The 22,125-nt window shown below is 43.3% G+C and overlaps 1 protein-coding gene and 1 long non-coding RNA gene across 4 annotated transcripts in view; one reads left to right on the top strand and one right to left on the bottom strand.

Moving 5' to 3' along the window:
* GALR1 (galanin receptor 1) overlaps positions 1–22,125 on the bottom strand; it is a 199,430-nt gene that overhangs the window by 96,597 nt on the left and 80,708 nt on the right. The gene's annotated exons all lie outside the window — the stretch shown is intronic.
* The window catches only part of LOC146080453 (uncharacterized), a 117,410-nt gene that overhangs the window by 70,337 nt on the left and 24,948 nt on the right, over positions 1–22,125 (top strand). Inside the window, exons 2-4 of one of the 2 annotated variants that reach the window (XR_014474882.1) lie at positions 15,263–15,323; positions 19,132–19,391; positions 20,086–21,132. This is a non-coding gene — a long non-coding RNA (uncharacterized LOC146080453). Of the gene's footprint in view, positions 1–15,262; positions 15,324–19,131; positions 19,392–20,085; positions 21,133–22,125 lie in introns of those variants that run through there. The other variant, XR_014474883.1, reaches the window with a different exon arrangement.

Here is a 22,125-nt window from a genome sequence, read left to right as displayed (position 1 = left end):
TATTTTCCATATGTATGATGAGCTTAATGTGTTGATAAAGTTTGTGATTTCAAATATGTGTTTAAATTAGCTAAATCCATTCTCTTCTTTACAATAACAAATTCCTGTTCCTAGTTATGGAATAAACTGTTTCATTTTTCATGCAAATCCCTGCCTTCCTTTCTTCGTGTCTGTCTGGGAGAACCATATCATTTATTTATTTTATTTATTTATTCATTACCAGTTTTTCAGTGCACACATATTCCGCTGTGCTTTTACAGACAGTGTTTGCCCATTCACATTCATCCCTGCCCCAGTGGAAGGAGGGATCACAGCGTCTGGGAAAACCAGTTTGACATATAATTTAGTTATTACAAATTGGTATATCCGTATATATAAGATAATAGTAAAGATAAAGGTGATAATATTACCACTAATTATGGAAGATTGCCTGCTTTCACACAATGATTAGAAACTGCATGTGATCATTTTAAAATAAACAATTTTATTATATAACCATCTGTTTTAATTCCCATGACATTAAAATGCTGGTAATAATGCACAATATAAAACAATAATCCTTCTTATCAGTGATATATATCAATACATTGTAAATGTTATAATAGAGTCCTTGTTAAGGGTTAAGTTCTCCAATAATTAAAGCTGAAGAGATTCCAAGGCCACTTAATAATAATGTAATGTGGAGCCGGCGTAGGATGGAAAAGGAGACGGTATATTTGATGTTATGTAGATGGATATTATTAACCACAGAAACTGTGTGTGATGCATTACAGATATCTCAAGATTGTGAAATGTACAGTATATATTTTTGGTTTAACATAAATTCTATCATATCAACACCCTTATAAATTTATATATTTACATGCCACTGTAAATATTTTTCTATATATATATTTGCTGATGTTATAGTTACGCCACTGCGCACAGCGTCTATTTACGGGAGGAATAGGGACAGAGGGCATGGCCACCAGATCTGTCCATTCCTCCACACTGTCAAAACAGGGCATGGCTTTGCTACTTTGCCACCCCGCAAAGCCATACCCCCTTTTACCCAAAATGATGCCCAGTGTCCCAACTGGGGACCGCGCAAAGTTGGGAGGTATTGTTTTAGTTATAAAGGTTTTCCTTCAAAGAAATCAATTTATGCTGTTTTATTTGCGGAGCCGGGCCGGCACCACTGGCATGCTACTCTCACACAGTCTGTAGCTCTCCACCCCAGGATTTGTAACTTGTTTGGTTAGCTACAAATGATAATGCTCAAATGAGAATTAGAGAAGGCCAGCAAATATTTAGAAAATTCAGCATATTAAGTACATTCAAAGCACATCCTCTTCATCAACAAAATGCAGGGATTGTACTTTCCTTGGTCTTATGCTATAAATATGACAATCGGATTTGCTAACTTCATAACAAGACACTTGCTACTGCCAAGGATAGTTCTTATTCGAAGGAGCAATAACTGAAATGTACTAAAGAAGGCACAGAAAAGTGCAAACATGAAAGTCTGAAAAGTGATGTTGGTGATCTCATGGTGGAATGGCTGACCAATCCAATCGTTTCAATAGTGTCAGCAGTTTGATAGATGATGGACCACAGCGCTGTTGGGTTACCCTACACATCTGATTTGAAATAAATTGCTAGCTCTCAGTTATCATATTTTTAAGAATTGGGGAGCAGTATTTTGAGAGGGTTAAGTGAAGTTACCCATAGCAACTAATCAGTTTCTTGCAGTAATTTGATAGACTGCTAGATAAAATGATAGTTACCGTAGAACCTCATTGGTAGGTCAACTCACGCTGAGTTTTTATCCTTAATCTGTCCTTAATCCACTTTTTTTTCTGCAGTATACAATATCTTGGAGAGAAAAGCTGCATGGTTGCTAGATGTAGAGGCAGGAGATGCTCTTTTTGACTCTAATGTCACTATTACTGACTTATAATGGAAGAGAAAAGTCCGGATGTTAATTTCTGGTTCTACAAATAAATTCTCCTATAGTTACTAAGAGGCATTTACCAGTTTAGTAAATGCATCTCAGTATGTATGGTCAGACACCCCTCTTCTGGTGAGACTTGTAAAGGGCGCAATTACTTAAAAGGTAATATTGCAATTGTGCAGCACTAAGTAAAGTTGACAACTGAGTTTCCACATAAAGTCCAGATTCAGAAATGAAATCTGGAATTGTTCAAAAACTAAATAGACCATTTTGGGCCAGACGCACTAAGCTTCAAAAGTGACAAAATGGAGAGTGATAAACAGCCAGACAATCAGCTCCTACCTGCCATGTCACAGACTGTGTTTGAAAAATGTCAGACAGGACCTGATTGGTTGTTTTTTTATCACTATCCATATTATCACTTTTGAAGCTTAGTGCATCTGGTCCTTTGTCATTTAAACCATTTTCACAAAAATGCTGTAGCATAGACTTCACATGAGATTGTAGTGATCCAAAGGGTTGGGTTTAGAGTTGAATGGTGGGTGGACTGCCTAAGTACTGTGCCCACACTAAATGGGTCCCATGACATTGTGTTTTGCCCCATAAAGCACAACCTGGTTGACAAGCTATGGATGTTTGGGGAGGAAATAGGGGTGGTGCTGGGCATCAGAGCCGAATTAAGGGCTTAATGGGCCTGGGGCTGAATATCTTTAAAGGCCTATTATGAGAAGCGTGGAAGGTGAGGCTAATGCAATTTAGCCATTTAGTGTCTGTCTGGTGAGCATCATGCTGTCTTGACGCTGGGTCTATTTTTATGTGGAGGCCTGGAGCTCCAACTACATCTGTCCCATTATTTAACTTCCCCTATTGGTCAGTGTTCTGAAAATGGTGGTGTTTTGTCCACGTTTTATGGCGGTGACCAGCAGTAGGTGTCTTTAGCCCACAGATGACTTCTGCATTATATAGCTTATTTTAGCATGTTGTTTTAACCAGGATGGCTCTATAAGGATAAAATATAAAGGACTTACCTTTAAATTTGTAAGTTAAAGTTAATACATTTTAACATAGGTACATTCACTGAAAGTCACTTGAAGTGATGTTATCAACAAAGAAATCCAGAAGATCATTCTAGTGAAAATATCTTGGAATGTAAAGTCAAACCCAGATTTACAAAGACAGCTGAGGAGGAAAGTATATGAAGGCATTGTTACATTAAGAAAAACTGAGATATTTAGGGGGAATTCAATTATCCATGTTTATTGATCACCCAATGCAAAGCCAACTCATGGGGATTCCTGATTATTGACCCTTTTTTGCTGTGAAGAGATATTTTACCTATATAGGTTAAGTATCGCTTATCCCAAATACTCAGGACCAGAAGCATTTTAAGTATATAAAGACCAAAGTGTAGATGTATGAAGCAGGGATAAGGTAGGAGAAGTGATAAAGTGTTTGGTACTTTATCACCGGCCAATCAGCTCCTGACTGTTAATTTAAAAGCAGGGTTAAAAAGGACAATTAGGAGCTGATTGGTCGGTGATAAAGTATCAGGCACTTTATCACTTCTCCTCCCTTATCACTGCTTGATACATCTACCCCTAAGTGATTAGTTGCAATAAGTTCCTCTTCAAAGAGGGGGAATCTGGTACATACACCCTTGTGATATGAGCTACCGATTTTAACTATATAGTCAACAGAAGACTTAGCACATATCGCAGTGTGTGTATACAGCTTGCGATGCCAATGCGCTCCCCAGAGGGAACTACATCGCAAGATAAAATCGGCTGTGTAGGCAGGTCAATTTTGACTATATTGTGTAAATTGTGTTCATAGCCAAAATCTTAGAAAGTCAAAATCACACAGTATGTATAATGAATATCGGTGGTTTCTGGGCAGTGGCTAGTTCAAGGCAAATCACATAGTCAAAATTGTACATAGAGTATTGATGTTTTTGGGTTTCATCCAATTTTTATAACTGCTCCCTAAAACAAACATCAATTTTATTGTATAGGCCATCAAGGTACAGTTTGCTGCTATACGTCAACCTGCCAACTCTTAAGGTCCACACACACACACTGTATGATCCCCCCCCCCCCCCGCCCAGCGATCTTTAACACTGTGAACGGCTTGGTGAAACCAGCAGATGAATAGCAGCTGCTGGTAATGAAGCGGGAGTGCGCATCAGCCCTCATCACTCATTGACTGCACATACACACAGGGAGGCTTTTGAGCTGAGAGCAGCGCAAACAACCAAAGTCAGTTGCTTGCAGCTCAAAATCGCCCAGTGTGTATGGGCCTTTACTTCTATTTCTGACAATCCTTCCTATAAGATACATGTTAATATTTTATTACAACTGAGCTGCAAAGTGAATTGAAAGAGTTAACTTACATGGTTTTTGTGTGTGTGTGTGTGTGTGTGTGTGTGTGCGTGTTTGGGGGGGGGGGGTTCCTTTAGGCGCTCCGAGATCCTCCCACACTGCAAAAAATATATGTGTATTGTTATTTCTTACAACACTCGAAACGCTAAATTCAAATGTGTACTTTGTATACCTATTTTCAATGCTTCTGTTTCAATAAAAAAAAAACATACATGTGGCTTGCATGTTAAGGGATTTATACTTTATGGTCCAACGCGTCAAGGTGTATAATAAATTCCTGTACCTGTGTTTTCTGAAACATTAGGTATAAATAGGAGGCAATATATGATACATCTTATTAGAGAATTGAAACAATGTCCTTTTAAAACTTTGACATGCAATTATTTATATTAATTTAACCTTACTCTCTAATATAGCAACTCTAGGACCTTGAGACAAGGTGGTTCTAAATGTTCCAGACAAAATGTGAAGTATAAGATGTACTGGTTTACCCTCTGCTTCATAACAAGTGTTTATAACATTGATGATGGACTGCATAAGTGTATTTAATATGCATGAAAAAAATCAATTCAAAGCATATAAACTTGTGCTTTGTATGATTTGTAAGGCTGAAAGACCTAATGACTGCGGTTGATTGCTCTAAAATAAATCTTTATTTTCTACAGAATTTAGTTATATTTTATATTGTGCTTGTATAGAATAAATAGGATAATTCTGAACAAAAATTTACTACTAGGGAGTATATTAACTATTTAATAACTAACAAATCTGGTGTTTATTTAAGTGGATATATTGCCCATAGAAAACCAATTAGATTTACTTATAATTTATCTAGCACCTTCAAGAAGACGTAAGGTGTATTCTTATCCATCTTTGCCATTGATGCGTTGGCAGTGAGAAACATGCAGATGCATGTTCCCGTTCCCCTTACAGTGCATGCTTCTGCTATCCATACAGTAGCTGTTGCTATGGCCATAGGTAGCGGGGAGCAGAACTCTTGCTGCTCATAAAGTATCTGTACCATAAAAGGTGGAGCCAGCAGAGGTCTCCAAAGACTTCTTACATCACAAGAAGCCAGGGCAGCCGAAAGGTATGCCGGACCTCGGTAACATTTTGGGGGTGTGGCCTAACTGCAGGAAGCATGACCATCTTCCGCGATTAGGCCACATCCCCAAAATTTTTACAGGGGGTGAAAAAACACTAAAAAGTCGAGGGGAGGGTTATTGCCCCCTCCCCCACCCCCCAGCAGCAGCACACACCTACAGCATGTGCTGTGCTGACAGCAGGCTTGGCATGACCTATCACGCTGTCAGTGAGATGCTCATGCCGAGCCTGGTGTCAGCACAGCACATGCTGTGCTGTTGCCTGGGAGGGAAGGGGGAGCTTGGACCAGGGCCCACGCCAGGCCCCTTCAGCAAGCCTGGGCCTGGGTAATTAGTACCCACTCCCCCCCCTCGGCAGCCCTGCAAGAAGCCACCCCTGACACCTGCTGACACTGCTTTAGGGGCTCTCTCTGCTACTGGTACTGTACATGGCTAGCACTCAATGGCCCTGATACCACTTTTGTGGTGGAACCATTGCTGTCTGGATATTCAGGCCATGTACATGTATAGTCACCCTGATGCTCCTAACCAGAGCAGCACAGAGCCCATAACCTGCTCTGGGCAGTTACATAGGAGAATCAGTGCATCTGGACTGTTCAAAGATAAATCCAATGCACATTAGGTGGCAAAATGTTGCCTGTAAATTTCCCTCATACACTATTCCAGTGGTTCTCAAACTGTGGGCCCTGACCCCAAAGTGGGTCCAGACCTTCTCGGCTTGGGGTCAGGACTCCATGTTGCTGACTATCAGGTTGATAACTTTTCTAATCTCAGTCAGTGATTCAAAGAGTCAGAAAAATCTGTTGAATTGTCTGTTATTTTACACTTCTCCCATCATTTAGTGTCTACACAATGCTGCCATGTAGGTGCTGTCTGCTGACTACACATGTGATGTGAAGATCTGCAGTAACTTGGTGGGGTCCTGTCATTATTTTTAGTGTCCGATGGGGTACAAGAGCGAAATTAGTTGCTACTTGTTTCCTAGCAGGGCGCCCAGTTTTCCTACGTATGCTAACGTAGTGCATTGCATCGCATGAAGTTATAGTAGCATGCAATGTGTGCTATGCAATGCGATTTCAATACCGCTCCTGTTCCCGCTCCCTGTCATTCCTGCCCCCTGTCAGATCCTAGTAAATTACAGTTCTTAGTTAACACATGTCGTCATTACTGTGTCAGCTGTATGATTTTGCATGTGTGAATGTGTTCCTAAAACACCCCCACTATCCACACCACCCCGAAGCGAGGGGATGCAGAATACATATAAATTAATCTGCTGCCCCTCACGGGTCTCACTGCGCTCGCCACGCTTCGGGCTCGGTGGCTCACTGCGCTCTCCACACTATATAAAATCAACTCCACGCACCAACGTGGATAGTGGGGGTCTGAAAAGGTCGGGGGACGCATTCGGATGCTCCTCACGGGGCTCGCTCTGCTCGCCATGCTTCGGGGTGGCGTCGATACTGGAGGTGACGCTAAGCAATGGCATAGGTGCTTTCATTGTAAGCATCCATCACATGTCATACTAATCACACATCTCATCTCATCCTAGGACATCTCATAGTAACGCACACATCACATCTTATCCCATAAGTACTTCTACTATGAAATATTGCATCGCATCACACCTTGTCTAAGGTGCCCTCCGATCCCATGCGATATTTCATTGTATAAGCACTCCTGTGCCCTTAATATGGAAATCGCATCGCATCACAAAGCACTATACATGCTGTGCGATCCGATGCAATGCAATTTCACTAAGGAGAATAGCCCAGTACGAAAAGTGCGTCCTGGGCGCCCTGCCAGGAAACAAGTACCAATTAGTTTGAGGACCCCATGCACTCTCCTAAAACTCTATTTTACTGGCAGAAAAATTACTATATTGCAGAATTAAAATTCAGGTAGAAGCCCCACTAGCAGATGCTACAGGTGAGAAATACTGCTTAATTCTTCATTCAACTCTGTATAAGTGATGTTCTACTTAATGTAGTTAAAATCCTTTCTAATTGAAGAGTCTATCATATGTCTTTAATAATAAATATTTATTAAAGATCTATTATAAATCATATTGGTACTTATGTAGTATCTGGGCGTCCGATTTAGAAATCGGATCGCATCGCATCGTATCGCATCGCATGCGACCAAATCGTATGCGATGCGATGGTCAAGATTTTTCCATAGGATTCAATGTTAAAATGGTCTGAGTCCATTTTAACATAGAATTCAATGGGAAAAAGGGGTCGTTTTCCTTTCCCCACTATCCAAGTGGGCATGGAGTTGGATATAAACCTGTGGCGAGCGTAGCGAGCCACCGAGCCCGAAGCGTGGCGAGCGTAGCGAGCCCCGCAAGGGGACACAGAATACTTTTTAAGAAATATGCGTCCCCTCGCGGGGCTCGCTGCGCTCGCCACGCTATATAAAATCAACTCTATGCCCACTTGGATAGTGGGGAAATGAACAAGACCTTCTTAACATTGAATCCTATGCAAAATCGCATCGAATCGCATCGCATCGCATCGCATTGCATCTGATTGTATGCCTTAAGGTAAGGCATACAATCACAAAATCGGCAGCCCAGATACTACATAAGTACCATCATATTCAATCATATCTATGTCTTAAAAGGTGCCAATCCAAACAGCATTCATCCATTTTACATAAAGTTTCGTTACAGGTTTCACAGGACTGCTGCCAGGTTCTTCAGACAGCTAAAACATATACTGTACCATATGCAAGATGGCTGCTAGTGCAAATAAATATATATTAATATTGGGAGTTACATCTGTTTCTCTGTCACTTCCTGTAATCATTATTGGAGCTGAGGAAGGAGCTCAGCAGGTAATCATCACATGGGGTATTTAAGGGGGACTTTGTAAATTATTTGTCAGCCTGCTGTGTTGCACATGTGTTGTCATAAAGAAGGCAACATTTATGTGGCTGAAATATTGACTTGACATTGACTTGACCTGTAGGTATTACCTGAATCGATATATGGATTAAAGTGATCATTGTTTGCTGGTTGCATATTTAAGCAAGTCCTAGTAAGTGCACTCTCTCTTTTTGTTCTTGACTGGATGTCATGTATTGTACCTGCAAAACGACTAATGAGTTGATACCCAAAATCAGTGGTCTTTTAAAATGTGTCAGTGAATAATGAGTGCATCTGTGCATTTACCAGGCAAACTGAAAACCATGCACTGTTGGGGGTCCTTGAGGACCAAGGTTAAGAACCACTGCCCCATGTGGCTGTATTTTTCACAAGTGAGGTACAGTATAATACAGAAATTATATTGAATAATTGTGACCCATGCCATAATTATAACAGTGTTGAGAAATACCAGATAAGTGTTATATCTCCTGTTTACATTGGAGATGAAACGTGATCAAACAAAAATCCAATTAATTGTGTAGACTAGCAAACTATAAATCATCAAGTAAATATGCAAACATTCTATATAATAAAGAATAATAGCATGTACAGTATGTTAATATCACTATATACTTAAATCTATTGTAACTAGGATCTATATATTAAAATATAAAAAATGTTCATGATACATAATAAACAACAACAAAAAGCTTTGTTTAATTTTCACTGTACCGCTAAAGTATATAAGTTTGACTTAGTACCTGGTGGATGACAAGATCCATGTAACCATGTCCTCTGCATGCCCACACTTGGATGTACTTGCCATAATCTCCCAATGGGGACATTAACTCTTTGAGTGCCAAGTGCATTTGTGAAAATAGGTGAAAATGGGCAAGCAAATATTTTAATTTACATTTATGCAGGAAATATAATCGTTTTTTACACAACATTTTTCATTTGAATTTACATAACCAATGAGAGCAACGCTGGCATTATTAGCCGATATTTTGCACATCTCTTTCAGAGATGTTGGCACACAAAGGGTTAATAAAGTATGTTTTAAAGTCATGCAGTCTAATTAAAGTACAACCAGGGGCGCCGATTTACGATTTTTCTGGAGGGTGCTCCAAACACCCACAAAAAAAACCCCACACGATCACACACACACACACCCCACCGGGACTCACCTGCCGCTCGCCGTCGGAGGGATCCTCGCAGTGGCAGCGCCGCAGCGGGGTCCCAGCAACGGATATGCTGTCAGCAACAGTGTTCCCATCCGCCGCAGGGACCCCCACTGCTGACAGCATATCCGCTGCTGGGACCCCGCTGCCGGGGCCCATGCCGTGGGTGCTCCTCACTTTCCATGGGTGCTCAGGGTCCGGAGCACCCACGGTTTCGGCGCCTATGAGTACAACTACAGTAAGTTGCATGGAGTTATTTATTTTATTTATTTTATTATGGTGATAAGAAATATGACTTTTCTCATGCTTTAATAACCTGTCTAGATAAAAAAAAGTCAGAAGAAAGTTTCAGTGTTTTTCTCATGAATACTTGACTGTCATCCATCCCTTTGATCAGGGGTAGACTTATATCTTTTTCAGCATTCATTTTGATATTATTTTTCAATGTATTATTTTCTGTAAAGTTACAGTAGTGCTGATAACATTACATAATATTAGTGAAAAATGGTATCAACTATTTGTTAGTGGACTATAGGCCAACTTCGCAGCCCTGCCGCCTATCGAACAACTGCGTATGTGCATGACATACAGTGCACATGCGTGAGCCTTTCGTGTGAATGAAGGCAGTGATGGATTGTCATTGCTGGCCATTCACACCTTGATAGACAGACAGACAGCATATATATATATATATATGTATATATATATATATATATATATATATATATATATATAAAACTGGAGAAGTAGTGGTCTGGCCATACCACCTGCTATTTGGAGACTGTCCTGCTGTCCTTCCTGTGGGTGGCAATGTCAGGTGGGCAGGGGACAGTTGGGGGAGCTGGAGATCACTGCTGCTCTGCTCTGGGGGCAGTTGGGAGGCAGTTGAGGGGACCTGGTAATCATCCCTGCTCTGCAGAGCAGCAAGTGATCACTGAAAAGATGCAGTGCAGGGAGAAGAGGGAGGGTATTAAGGGAGCCAGCGACTTCCCAGTTGCTAGGGGGGCACTGGGCATGCCCCCAAAAATGATCAAAACAGGGCTTACAGTGCTAGGCCATGCCCCCTCTACCCAAGGCCATGCCCACCCACCATATCTCTCCACCCCTATTTCGGGATGGCCATGCCTGGGGCAATATATATTTTGATAAAAGGTGGACAAAAAGGTCCTCCTTATTCCTATTTATAATTTACCTTTTTCCTATCTGTTAGTTAGGCCCTTTCCTGTGAACCAATAAGAGATGCATGTTATTGAGAATATAAATATATGTTTGCAATTTGATTTTATTTCTCCAGAAAAGTGTTAAAGGATAAGGAAAATTGTAAAAATGTTCATGTAAGCATTTGCCGTAAGAGAACTGAGGGTCTCGGATAATACACTTGTTTATTTTGTTTACAGGAAGGAGGGACTGGCTGCAATGAACTGTCACATTTTCATGGGAGAAGCCGATAGCATTTCACTAACACTATTCTAACTGTTTAACCTATTAACATGTGGGTGATTACTGATTGTAATAAAAAACTGCAAGCCTTTAGTACTGTACTCTGTTGTGGAATAAAGAAAAGTAACAGTGAAAAGAGATATATTGCTTATTCTAAACTTTCCTGGACATATTTGTTGTTACTCTTTAGAAAATACATTACAAATATTTTGATTATAGTGAAACTCCAAGCTAATTATTTTCTTGAATTAGCATGATGCCTTTGTGCTTCTAATTAGTCATTCAGCCTACTCTCAGTAAAAAGCAAAGGAGAGAGTTTTCTGAGATCAGAAAGAAAATTTTAGACAAGAAAGTATAAGGCAAATGTTATAAACTCATGTCCAAGCAGCTTATCGTTACTATGACTACAGTTGCAAAAATTGTTCTACGGTTCATGGCATTGTAACCAGCCTCCAGGGGCGGATTGGCCCACCGGGAAACCGGGCCATTTCCCGGTGGGCCGGCCCAATAGTCATTAAAAGGGGGCCGATTGCGCTGTCCCCTGGGCTGGCTGGGCCGCTGGCAGCGGCCGCAGCACTTTGCCCACTTCCAAAATGGCCGCCGGAGGGCTGATGCGCATGCGCGCACAGCACCTCCCGGCTCCAAGTTCCTGTTCCCCCTCCACCCGGCCAGCAGCAGGTAAACCCCCCCCCCCAGGGAGTGGGACTCGGGGAACAATGATGACTGGGAAGTGCCTTTGGGAGAGCAGACAAGTGCAGGGCCGGCGCTATTACCCCCCCCCCCCCCCATTCAGCAGAGGATGCAATGCCGAGAGGTGCTCCTCTCCCAGCTCTGCATCCCCGCTGCCTTGCCTGTGCACTAATGCTGCCGCTGTTCCTTTCATACTGTGGGCAGTGGCGCCGTCAGACTGAAGCTGCTTCAGTCTTTCAACTTAGTTCCTTCCTGTCCTGTCCGTACATGCAAACATAACATGAAGGTGAGAATCCTCGGTATACACTGACAGCCTGAAACTCCGTCCGCACAGGCTGTCAGTCAGATTTCTGTTCCTGATTCTACGTGAAGAACTATTCTCCTTGCACTCCCCCTTGACATGCTGGTGAGTCCTCCCCCTCCAAATGCTGCTACAGAGCCTCTGCTTCTCTTCTGTGTACAAGGAAAATACGGTAGTTTAACTCTTTAAAGCCCTGCCATTCTACTTCTGCTTTTATAAGTTCCAGCTGTGTGTTTGTGCTGTCCTATATATATATATATATATATATATATATATATATATATATATATATATATATATATATATATATATATATATATATATATATATATATCATATTTATTGGATTATACAATTATACAAAAAATAATTTGGCAACATCCCCCATGGTTGTTTCATGTACTGGAGGAACATAATTGGGGGGCAGATGTACTAAAGTCTGGGAGAACAGACAGGAGAGAGAGATATAGTTGCAGCTAATGTTACAGACTGTAGAGGAAACATGGCAGTTAGGAGTGCTCTCCACTTATACCTTCTCCAGGTGTTAGTACCATCTGCCTAGTAATCATCCCACACTCTGGTTACCCCCCGCACCATATGAATATGCTGCATGGTTTTCTTGTAAAAAGGGCTGAATACGTCCTCAAGTGTCAACCTGTTACCATAATCTGCACTAAAATAATTATTTATTTGTGAGAACGCAACCTTTTACTGGTGCATGCCATGTCCCTTTATCATGTATCGGAGAGAGGGCGCAAATTTATCATTTGCAGGGAGGCGACGAACACCCTAGCACCGGCCCTGGACAAGTGGGCACATTTCTCATACAAGTGTCAGAAGGAATGCGATCTTGGCATACACTTCCTGCATCAGACACAGGACATCTCTGTAGGCCAGCATTATCACCACATAGGAGCTGTCCTGTCACACAGGGGTTCAGCAACCACTAGTTCTCAGCACAACACCTTCTTTCTGTACAATCCAGACATCAGCCCACACTCCTCTCACTGATGCACCTACAGATTGGTGCCTCCCTGTTTTCTGACCCCAGCTGTGACACTTACTGTAGCTGCAATCTGCACGTAACTCTGTACTACCTGCCCTTTAACCCTTAGCAATGGGGAACCTAAAACTTGAATACTGATGGGTGGGCATCTCAGGAGAAAAGTATAAAGTGGTCTTATAATGGGTACATACTAGGCGATATGTCATCCGATCTGGACCAAGACATCAGGCACATACTCGTGACATCGATAGTGAGAGCCATGCTGATTAATGTGATTCGTTTCTACTGGCAACAGCAAGTGTGTATGCATTTTTCCAATGCCAACTCCTTGCTCGATCCCACAATGTCGCTGGGTAAACACATTGTCTAGTGGAGCGCCGCTTATCGACATGCTCATTCCAAGGTTTAATGCTTGTTGCCAAGGAGGTTTACGTGCTCCTAGCCATGGGGAAGCAGTCTGACAGCGGGCAGAAGTGGTGGGCTGCCCGGCTGTCAGACTGCTTCCCCATGGCTAGGAGCATGTAAACCTCCTTGGCAACAAGCATTAAACCTTGCAATGAGCATGTCGGTAAACGGCACTTATGTGCCATAATATGTAATGGGCATCTCAGTGTGCGTCATATCTGTAATGGGCATCACGGTGTGTGGCATATGTATAATGGGCATCACGGTGTGTGGCATATGTATAATGAGCATCACGGTGTGTGGCATATGTATAATGGAGCATCACGGTGTGTGGCATATGTATAGTGAGCATCACGGTGTGGCACATGTATAATGGACATCACACTATGTGGCATATGTATAATGGGCAGGTGTGTGGCATATGTATAATGGGCATCGGGGGGTGTGGCATATGTATAATGGCCATCACGGTGTGTGGCATATGTATAATGGAGCATCACGGTGTGTGGCATATGTATAATGGAGCATCACGGTGTGTGGCATATGTATAATGGAGCATCACGGTGTGTGGCATATGTATAATGGAGCATCACGGTGTGTGGCATATGTATAATGGAGCATCACGGTGTGTGGCATATGTATAATGGAGCATCACGGTGTGTGGCATATGTATAATGACCATATGCCACACACCGTGATGCTCATTATACATACTGTATGTGGCTCTGTCTCTCTCTCTGATGTCACTCTCCCTGTTCCTTTGTCTTTGCTGTCCTTGAATTGTGTCTCATACCGTGTGGCACAATGTGTAATTGGCAGTGCACTAGTACTAGATAGTATAAGGGGTCCTACTAGTGTGGTGTATAAGGGGTATGTCATGCACTTAAAGACACCCCCTTTTTCAGTGGTCACACCACCTTTTCCAGAGCTAAATCCTTTATTTTTCCATACCCCCACTTTAAAAATGCCACTTCCAGCACTGTCTATATACAGTATTTAACTACCATAGGTGAAAGGGGTGCAGCTGCTATAGGGCCCAGAGCTGAAGCAGGCCCATCTTTATTGTATAAGTTATATTTTCTATATACATTTATCGCCAATATTTGGTATATAGGGGCCCTTACAAACATTTGCTATGGGGCCTGCGAATATCTAGTTACGCCACTGTCTCATAGAAGTGTGTAAATGTAGACTGAAATGTTTTTGATGCACCATGTTTTGAATCTTCAATGAGACCAGAGTGTCGCAGTTTGTCAATCATATATGTGTGAGACAGTTTGCTGCACGTACGCAACCTGCATGGTGGTACGCATATATATGCCGTAACATTCCAGGAAAACACCAATGTTTTTAATGAAGCTCTTGCTTTTGAGAAGGGAGCATCGATCCCTCTCAGCAGACCCCGCCTCTCAGCAGACCCCGCCCCCTATTAGGGCTGGTTCCAAAAATTTCCCGGGCTGGTTTTCTAACCCAATCCGCCCCTGCCAGCCTCTCTGGACTAATAGATGGAAATCACCTCCAGCTTAAATAGAAGGATAAATAAAAAAAAAGAGCCAAGGAAAACTTCCAAAAAGATAAATGCTAAACTCCGTCTGATAGCACCATCCAATGCTTTTTGATCAACAATCGGCTCTATGAAAGAAAATATTTTTTTTGTAATAAACAAACATAAAAAACACACAATAAGAACTATATAAAATGCTTATTAACAAGCCATGATGCTTCTGGTCAATATTGTAACTTTTTGGTAAGTCTCAGATACACAATTAAACTTTCAAAGAAGAACTCCACACTCTACTATGAAACATTGCAGAGGATCAATTAAGATTTGGGGCTAATGTGCTTAGTTCGGCACCATTGCCTAGAATCTGTACAGGGTTTACTGAGATCTCAACAATATCTAGTATCTCTTGAGTGAAAGATACTGCCCAGGTTCTAACATCTCTGTCTCTGTCGCAGGTCAAAATCCTCCAAAAAAAATGATGAACAGAAATTCCTATCAAAAAGCACCCAATATTGGGTAAGAACAAAAGTGGTGTTTTAGTGTTCAAACAGTTTAGAACATTAAAGTATATTAATTAAGCAATTGATGCCTTGATTTTGCTAGTTTTTCTTATATTTAGAGTAAGTTAAGTTTTATGGTAAATACATTTTTCAACTATTAGATGGTTAATTGCTTTATTGTGCACCTAATTGTGAAATGCTGAAGAGTATACTGTGCTATATTGCAACTAGCATCGCAATGCGGTGACAGAGCTTTCACCTGCGATACCTGTGATCTGTCACATTCCTGGTTCAAGCTCTCCAGCCTGTACGGTAAGCGGCTGTCCCCGGCGCCTCCTCCTCCCCCCCCCCCCCCCCCTGCAGCCGAAAGGACCTCTGGTTGTGTTGCTAGAGGGAGGAGCAGTTTTACATACTGTGTAAGTATTAAGTATTACAGAGTGGGGTCTGCGCAGGCGGCAGGCAGCATTAAAAAGTCATGGGTGGCAATACCCTGGCCAGCACAGACATGGAGGCTGGGTCTTAGTTCATTTGAAAATGCAGTAAAACCCCTGAAAATGGGGGTTTTATCGCATTTTTCCCATAGTACAATCCCCTGAAAGAGTAATATCCTGATTATTCCAACTAATTTGATATAGTAATGATATAGTAATAAAAGTGTTATTATAAAACAATAAATTAACAATTAGTTAAGCAGTACCTGCAACTTATTCACTTTATAGTTTTGATGTTACAGACTATTAGGACAGAAAAGAAGGTACTTGTGTATTAGCCGAGCGCCCGGTACGTAGTTAGCGTAGTCAGTCAGAGCCAGCATAGTTAGCATAGTCAGTCAGAAGTAGCGTAGTGTTCCCGCGGCCATGTAGGCAGCGTCTCTGTCAGAATCAGCGAAGTGTTCCCGCTGTGATCTTTTCTCCTTTATTATTAACTAAAATCCAATTAACAGTTAACACATGTTGTCATTACTGTCTTAGATGTATGGTATGGCAGGTGTGAATGTGTTCCTGAAACACCCCCACTATCCACACCAGCCTGAAGAATGGCGAGCGGGCACATTCTGCGTCCTCCCGACCTGTCCATACCCCCACTATCCACATCGGTGTGGAGTTGACTTTAAAAAGTGCCTGAAGTGTGGCGAGCATAGCGAGCCCTGAAAGAGGCTGCGGATTACTTCACATGTGTTCTGCGTCCCCTCGCGGGGCTTGCTGCGCTCACCACGCTTCGGGCTCGGTGGCTCGCCACACTTTATAAAATCAACTACATGCTGATGTGGATAGTGGGGGTATAAACAGGTCGGGAGGACGCGTAATGCGTCCTCTCGTGGGGCTCTCTGTGCTCGCTGGCGTGGATAGTGGGGGTTTGAAAATGCCTCCTTTATTGTGCATAGGACGCACTTGCGTCCGCATACCCCCTTTATGCATGAGGTGCACGTGCTAACAATTACTGAGATGCAGGAGCGTCTGAGATGCACCTGCGTCTCAGACAGCTGGAGCACCTCTCCGCTGGCGCCCGCATGATCCCCTCTCCGCCGGCATCCGCCAGCGCAGGGGATCTGGTGGTTATCGGCGCTGTGTGAGAGGCGCTCACTAGACTTTTGATGGACACCGGGGACAGAGCCATGGATGCCGGGGACAGAGCCGGGCTGCCGTGGAGTGACTACGCTAACTACACTAGGTAGTCTATGGACTGCGCTGACAGGGTAGCTAGCCTATGCCTGCATACATATGCTAATTGGGACCCCTGACTAATACACAAGTACCGAAAAGAATAAACTCAGCTAGTTTGTTTATAAGGTACTGCTTTACTAGCACGGCGCCCACGATTAGCATCGCATTAATCACAAGCAACGCATGCATCTTATGTGTTTCTGCACCATAAGATGCATGCGATGCTTGCGATTAATGCGACTACAGTGATTTTTTCATTGTACCCATTTTTATCACATGCATCGCATCGGTCATACTGTTTTAATGCCATAAGATGCATGCGATGATTGCGATTGATGCGATGAAAGTTTTTTTTTATCTTGGGCATTATAAATCGCATGCATTGTATACTCTTAAACATACAGACAATGTATGCGATGGACGCGATTTACTCCACGCCGACGTGGATAGTGGGGGTATGAAAAGGTCATAGGACGCGTACCGCTGCCCCTCGTGGGCTCGGTGGCTCGCTGCGCTCGCCACACTTTCTATTCTCAACTCCGTACCGACGTGGATAGTGGGGGTATGAAAAGGTCGTAGGACGCGTACTGCCGCCGCTCGCCACGCTTTGGGTTCACGTTTATAGTGGGGGGTTGGCGTGGGGCTGCATTTAACATCGTAAGCACCCATTTGGGTGCTTAAAAGCACCCGGGGGGTTGGCGTGAACCTGAAGCGTGGCGAGCGGCGGCAGTACGCGTCCTACGACCTTTTCATACCCCCACTATCCACGCCGGCGTGGAGTTGAGAATAGAAAGTGTGGCGAGCGCAGCGAGCCACCGAGCCCGAAACGTGGCGAGCGGACGCGGATACCTTTGAAGCCCACGAGGGGAAGCAGATACCTGTGAAGGTATCCGTGTCCCCAAACGGGGCTCGCTGCGCTCGCCACGCTTCAGGCTCGGTGGTTCGCTGCGCTTGCCACACTTTCTATTCTCAACTCCACGCCGACGTGGATAGTGGGGGTATGAAAAGGTCGTAGGATGCGTACCGCCGCCCCTCGCCACGCTTTGGGTTCACGTTTATAGTGGGGGGTTGGCGTGGGGCTGCATTTAACATCGTAAGCACCCATTTGGGTGCTTAAAAGCACCCGGGGGGTTGGCGTGAACCTGAAGCGTGGCGAGCGGCGGCAGTACGCGTCCTACGACCTTTTCATACCCCCACTATCCACGCCGGCGTGGAGTTGAGAATAGAAAGTGTGGCGAGCGCAGCGAGCCACCGAGCCCGAAACGTGGCGAGCGGACGCGGATACCTTTGAAGCCCACGAGGGGAAGCAGATACCTGTGAAGGTATCCGCGTCCCCAAACGGGGCTCGCTGCGCTCGCCACGCTTCAGGCTCGGTGGTTCGCTGTGCTTGCCACACTTTCTATTCTCAACTCCACGCCGACGTGGATAGTGGGGGTATGAAAAGGTCGTAGGACGCGTACCGCCGCCCCTCGCGTGCTCGCTGCGCTCGCCACGCTTCGGGTTCACGTTTATAGTGGGGGGTTGGCGTGGGGCTGCATTTAACATCGTAAGCACCCATTTGGGTGCTTAAAAGCACCCGGGGGGGGGGGATTGGCGTGGGGCTGCATTTAACATCGTAAGCACCCATTTGGGTGCTTAAAAGCATCCTTTAGGGTGATTATACAATTTTTAATCGTATGGGGGCAAACATACACCATAGTATATGCACTTTAGTATTTTGCATCGCACCCATCGCATTCATTGTACATATAAAACTACATACAATCCATACAATTGACTCGACATACAATCATCGCACGCATCGCGTACATCGTACATCGCACATGAATAAAGTAAACGATGAGTGCGATGCATTCAATTTAAACGCATACATCGCAGTCATCGCATCGCACGCATCGTAGTTTACTATACTACTGTTTTTCATACGATACATGCGATTTAAAAACCGAAATCGCACGTATCGCACAGATTGTATGCCATATAAAAATGTACATGATTAATGCGATGGGCGCCATGCTAGGAAAGCAGTACCGTTTATAATGTTTTTTTCCTAGTGTCAAAGGAAATCTATTCCTGACAATAATATATTACCGGTAGTCCTTACTTGTTTTGCTCTAGTGGGTTTACTCAAAAATAAATTCAATTTTCTTACTTTAACAGGAGCGTCTGAGATGCACCTGCCTCTCAGACAGCTGGAGTGCCTCTCTGCCGTCGCCCGCATGATCCCCTCTCCGCCAGTGTCCGCCAGCGGAGGGGATCTGGTGGTTACCGGCGCTGTGTGAGAGGCTCTCACTAGTCTTGGCATGGACGCCGGGGACAGAACCATGGATGTCGGGGACAGAGCTGGGCTGCCGTGGAGTGACTACGCTAACTACGCTAGGCAGCCTTTGGGCTGCCGCCTAGTCACTATGCTAACTATGGTAGGTAGCCGTTGGACTACGCTGACAGCGTAGCTAGCCTACGCCTGCATACATATGCTAATTGGGTGCCCGGCTAATACACAAGTACCGAAAAGAATAATCTCTGCTAGTTTAATTATAATGTTTTTTGCCTAGTGTCAAAGGAAATCTATTCCTGACAATAATATCTTACCAGTAGTCCATACTTGTCTTGCACTACTGGGTTTACTCAAAAATAAATTTGATTTTCTTACTTTAACAGTAATAAGTAATATGTATATGTATTATGATTAGTAGATACATTACTTGATGCTTACCAAATGTTGTGTTACCTCCTGAGATAGCTATGATACTATATTCGCTTCTGAAACAGCTAAATCACATATATGGCATACAGTACCCTTATTGCTATTTCATGATGTGATGCAGCGGTGTAGCTACGTTTTGGGTGCCCACCCGCCGTTAGGTGCGAAATAGGTAAGCCTGCGGGGGATTGGGGGGAGGTGTAACTATAGCACCGCAGCCCCCGGCGCCCCCATATGCACAGCGCCCCCCCGTGGCGGGGGCTGCGGTGCTATAGTTACGCCACTGATGTGATGCACTAGCCTACTATTGTGCTGTGAAAGTATTTCTTTGTATGGTTCCTAATATTGGGGATGTTATAACTCTTCAATATTATTGTCAACACTGTCTTCTCTTCACATTCCACTTACAGCTCTCTCCTACGCAGTGACCATCTTTGCCCGCTTACTATGCTGCTGGTAAAGGCTCGTCTCTATAGCAGCCAGCCCCTAGCAGTACCCTGATTGCTTCCTCACTACTTACATATAAGCTGTGGTGTTTCTTGAATTGTGGTACTCTTTGTTACCTGTGCTCTATTGTTGTTATTCATTTACGGTTATATTAAGTTCTGTATTAGTACAGTAATGGATAAGAACAAAGGTGGTGTTTTAGTGTGTAAACAGAACATAAAATTATATTGTTATTGTTCTATAATGGTTTTGTGTTTAGATAATGGGCGCTACAGTTCAATCATATAATTGCAGAAGTCCCCTTTCCATTGCTACACCTCTCCTAGTAGCCAGGAATAGACAATAAAGGGCATTTTTTTCAAGGAAGCTAGAAAAGATAAATGTGGCGGAGGATCCAACCCTTTACACCACACTTCTATACCTGCTACGAATTTCGGAAATAATTCCCTTTTTCAAGGCCACTGATAGGCCTATAATATACAAATATCTGCCTGTTATTTAGTTTTTGATACATGATTGGTTAGAAATATACAAACATAGAATTTGATGGCAGATAAGAACCACTTGGCCCATCTACTGTAGTCTGCCCCTTTTTTAAACATGTTACCTCAAACCATATTTGATCCTTATTTTTTGTAAGGATATCAATATGCCTATCCCAAGCATGTTTAAGTTGTACTACTGCCTCTACCACCTCTGATGGGAGGCTATTCCACTTATCTACTACTCTTTCTGTGAAGTAATACTTCCTCAAATTTCCCCTGAATTTTCAACCCCTCTAAATTCTACATTTTATCTTTTCTAACTGCATTGAAAATATTAGTGCAAATTCCCCTTACTCCCTGTATACTTTTTATTAAAGTGTATTAATTAAGCAATGGGTGCCTTGATTCTGCTAGTTTTTCTTATATTTAGAGTTGGTTAAGCTTTATGATAAATACTTTTTTTTTTAATCATTAGTGGGTTTATTGCTTTACTGTGTATCCAATTGTGAAATACAGAAGAGTATACTGTTGTCATATAAATAAAGTTACTTTTTGTCTCATCTTCAAATGATCACAAGTCTGCAATTTCTGCATATTTGTAAGCATTCCCACTATGCACTAAGCCCTGCTGCAGTATGATTCACTGAAATTTCCTGCAGAAGGCTCATTAGCACTGTACACAGGGCCAGATTAAGGTTTGTGGGGGCCCTGGACTGCAAAAGCCCCCCCCCCCCCCCTCGGAGGCAGATTACACCCCCCATGGAGGCAGGTTCCCTCCCTGGTACCTGGGTATTGCGGGGATCTGGGCAGCTTGGTCCATGCAGTGCTGGGGAGGCAGCTGGGTCACTGTGGCGGATGGGAAGAAGTCAGCGGCAGGGTCCCCACAGGGATCCCGTCGCTGACTTCACATCCACCGCCGGGACCCCCTGCCCACCTCATGCTGCCCAACCCCCGCCTGCCACCCACCTGCCACCACTGCAACAGTGTGGTGGCAGGTGTGGGGCCCCGGGGCAACCGCCCCTGTCGCCCCGTGGGTAATCTGCCTCTGGCTGTAGAGCACAATAATGTTAAGTTCAGTCTCCCTGTACTGTTCTATTGTAGGGCCTTTGTACGGTGCTGCAGAACGCTTGTTGCACCTTATAAATAAAATGTAATAATAATAATATGAATAATTATAATATTAATATGGAGTATGTGGCGGTATTTATGGCTACACTGTGCAGCCGGTAAATTGAAATTACTAAGGTGTTCTGAAAATGTATTCTTCTTATGTTAGGAAATTATTTGTTACCCTTACAAAGCGCATGTAATTTTGGCTATCTGCATTCATACTGTTTGTGTTAATGGCTTTACATTTTTTGCTTGCAAGCTGGTCATGGTTCATTGCAGTTTAACATAAGAGCGATACTCATATATCACTAAAATGTACAAGGTCATTCTTAATTATGCTGAACTCATCATAAAATCTGCTGGCTTATTACGTTACAACAATTCTTAAGGTTCAATTCAGTTAGTAGT

This window comes from Crinia signifera, chromosome 5, assembly GCF_055691185.1.
Source record: "Crinia signifera chromosome 5, ASM5569118v1, whole genome shotgun sequence".
Lineage (NCBI taxonomy): Eukaryota > Metazoa > Chordata > Amphibia > Anura > Myobatrachidae > Crinia > Crinia signifera.
Note: the sequence above shows the minus strand (reverse complement) of the source record. Positions and strands in the feature narration are given on the sequence as shown.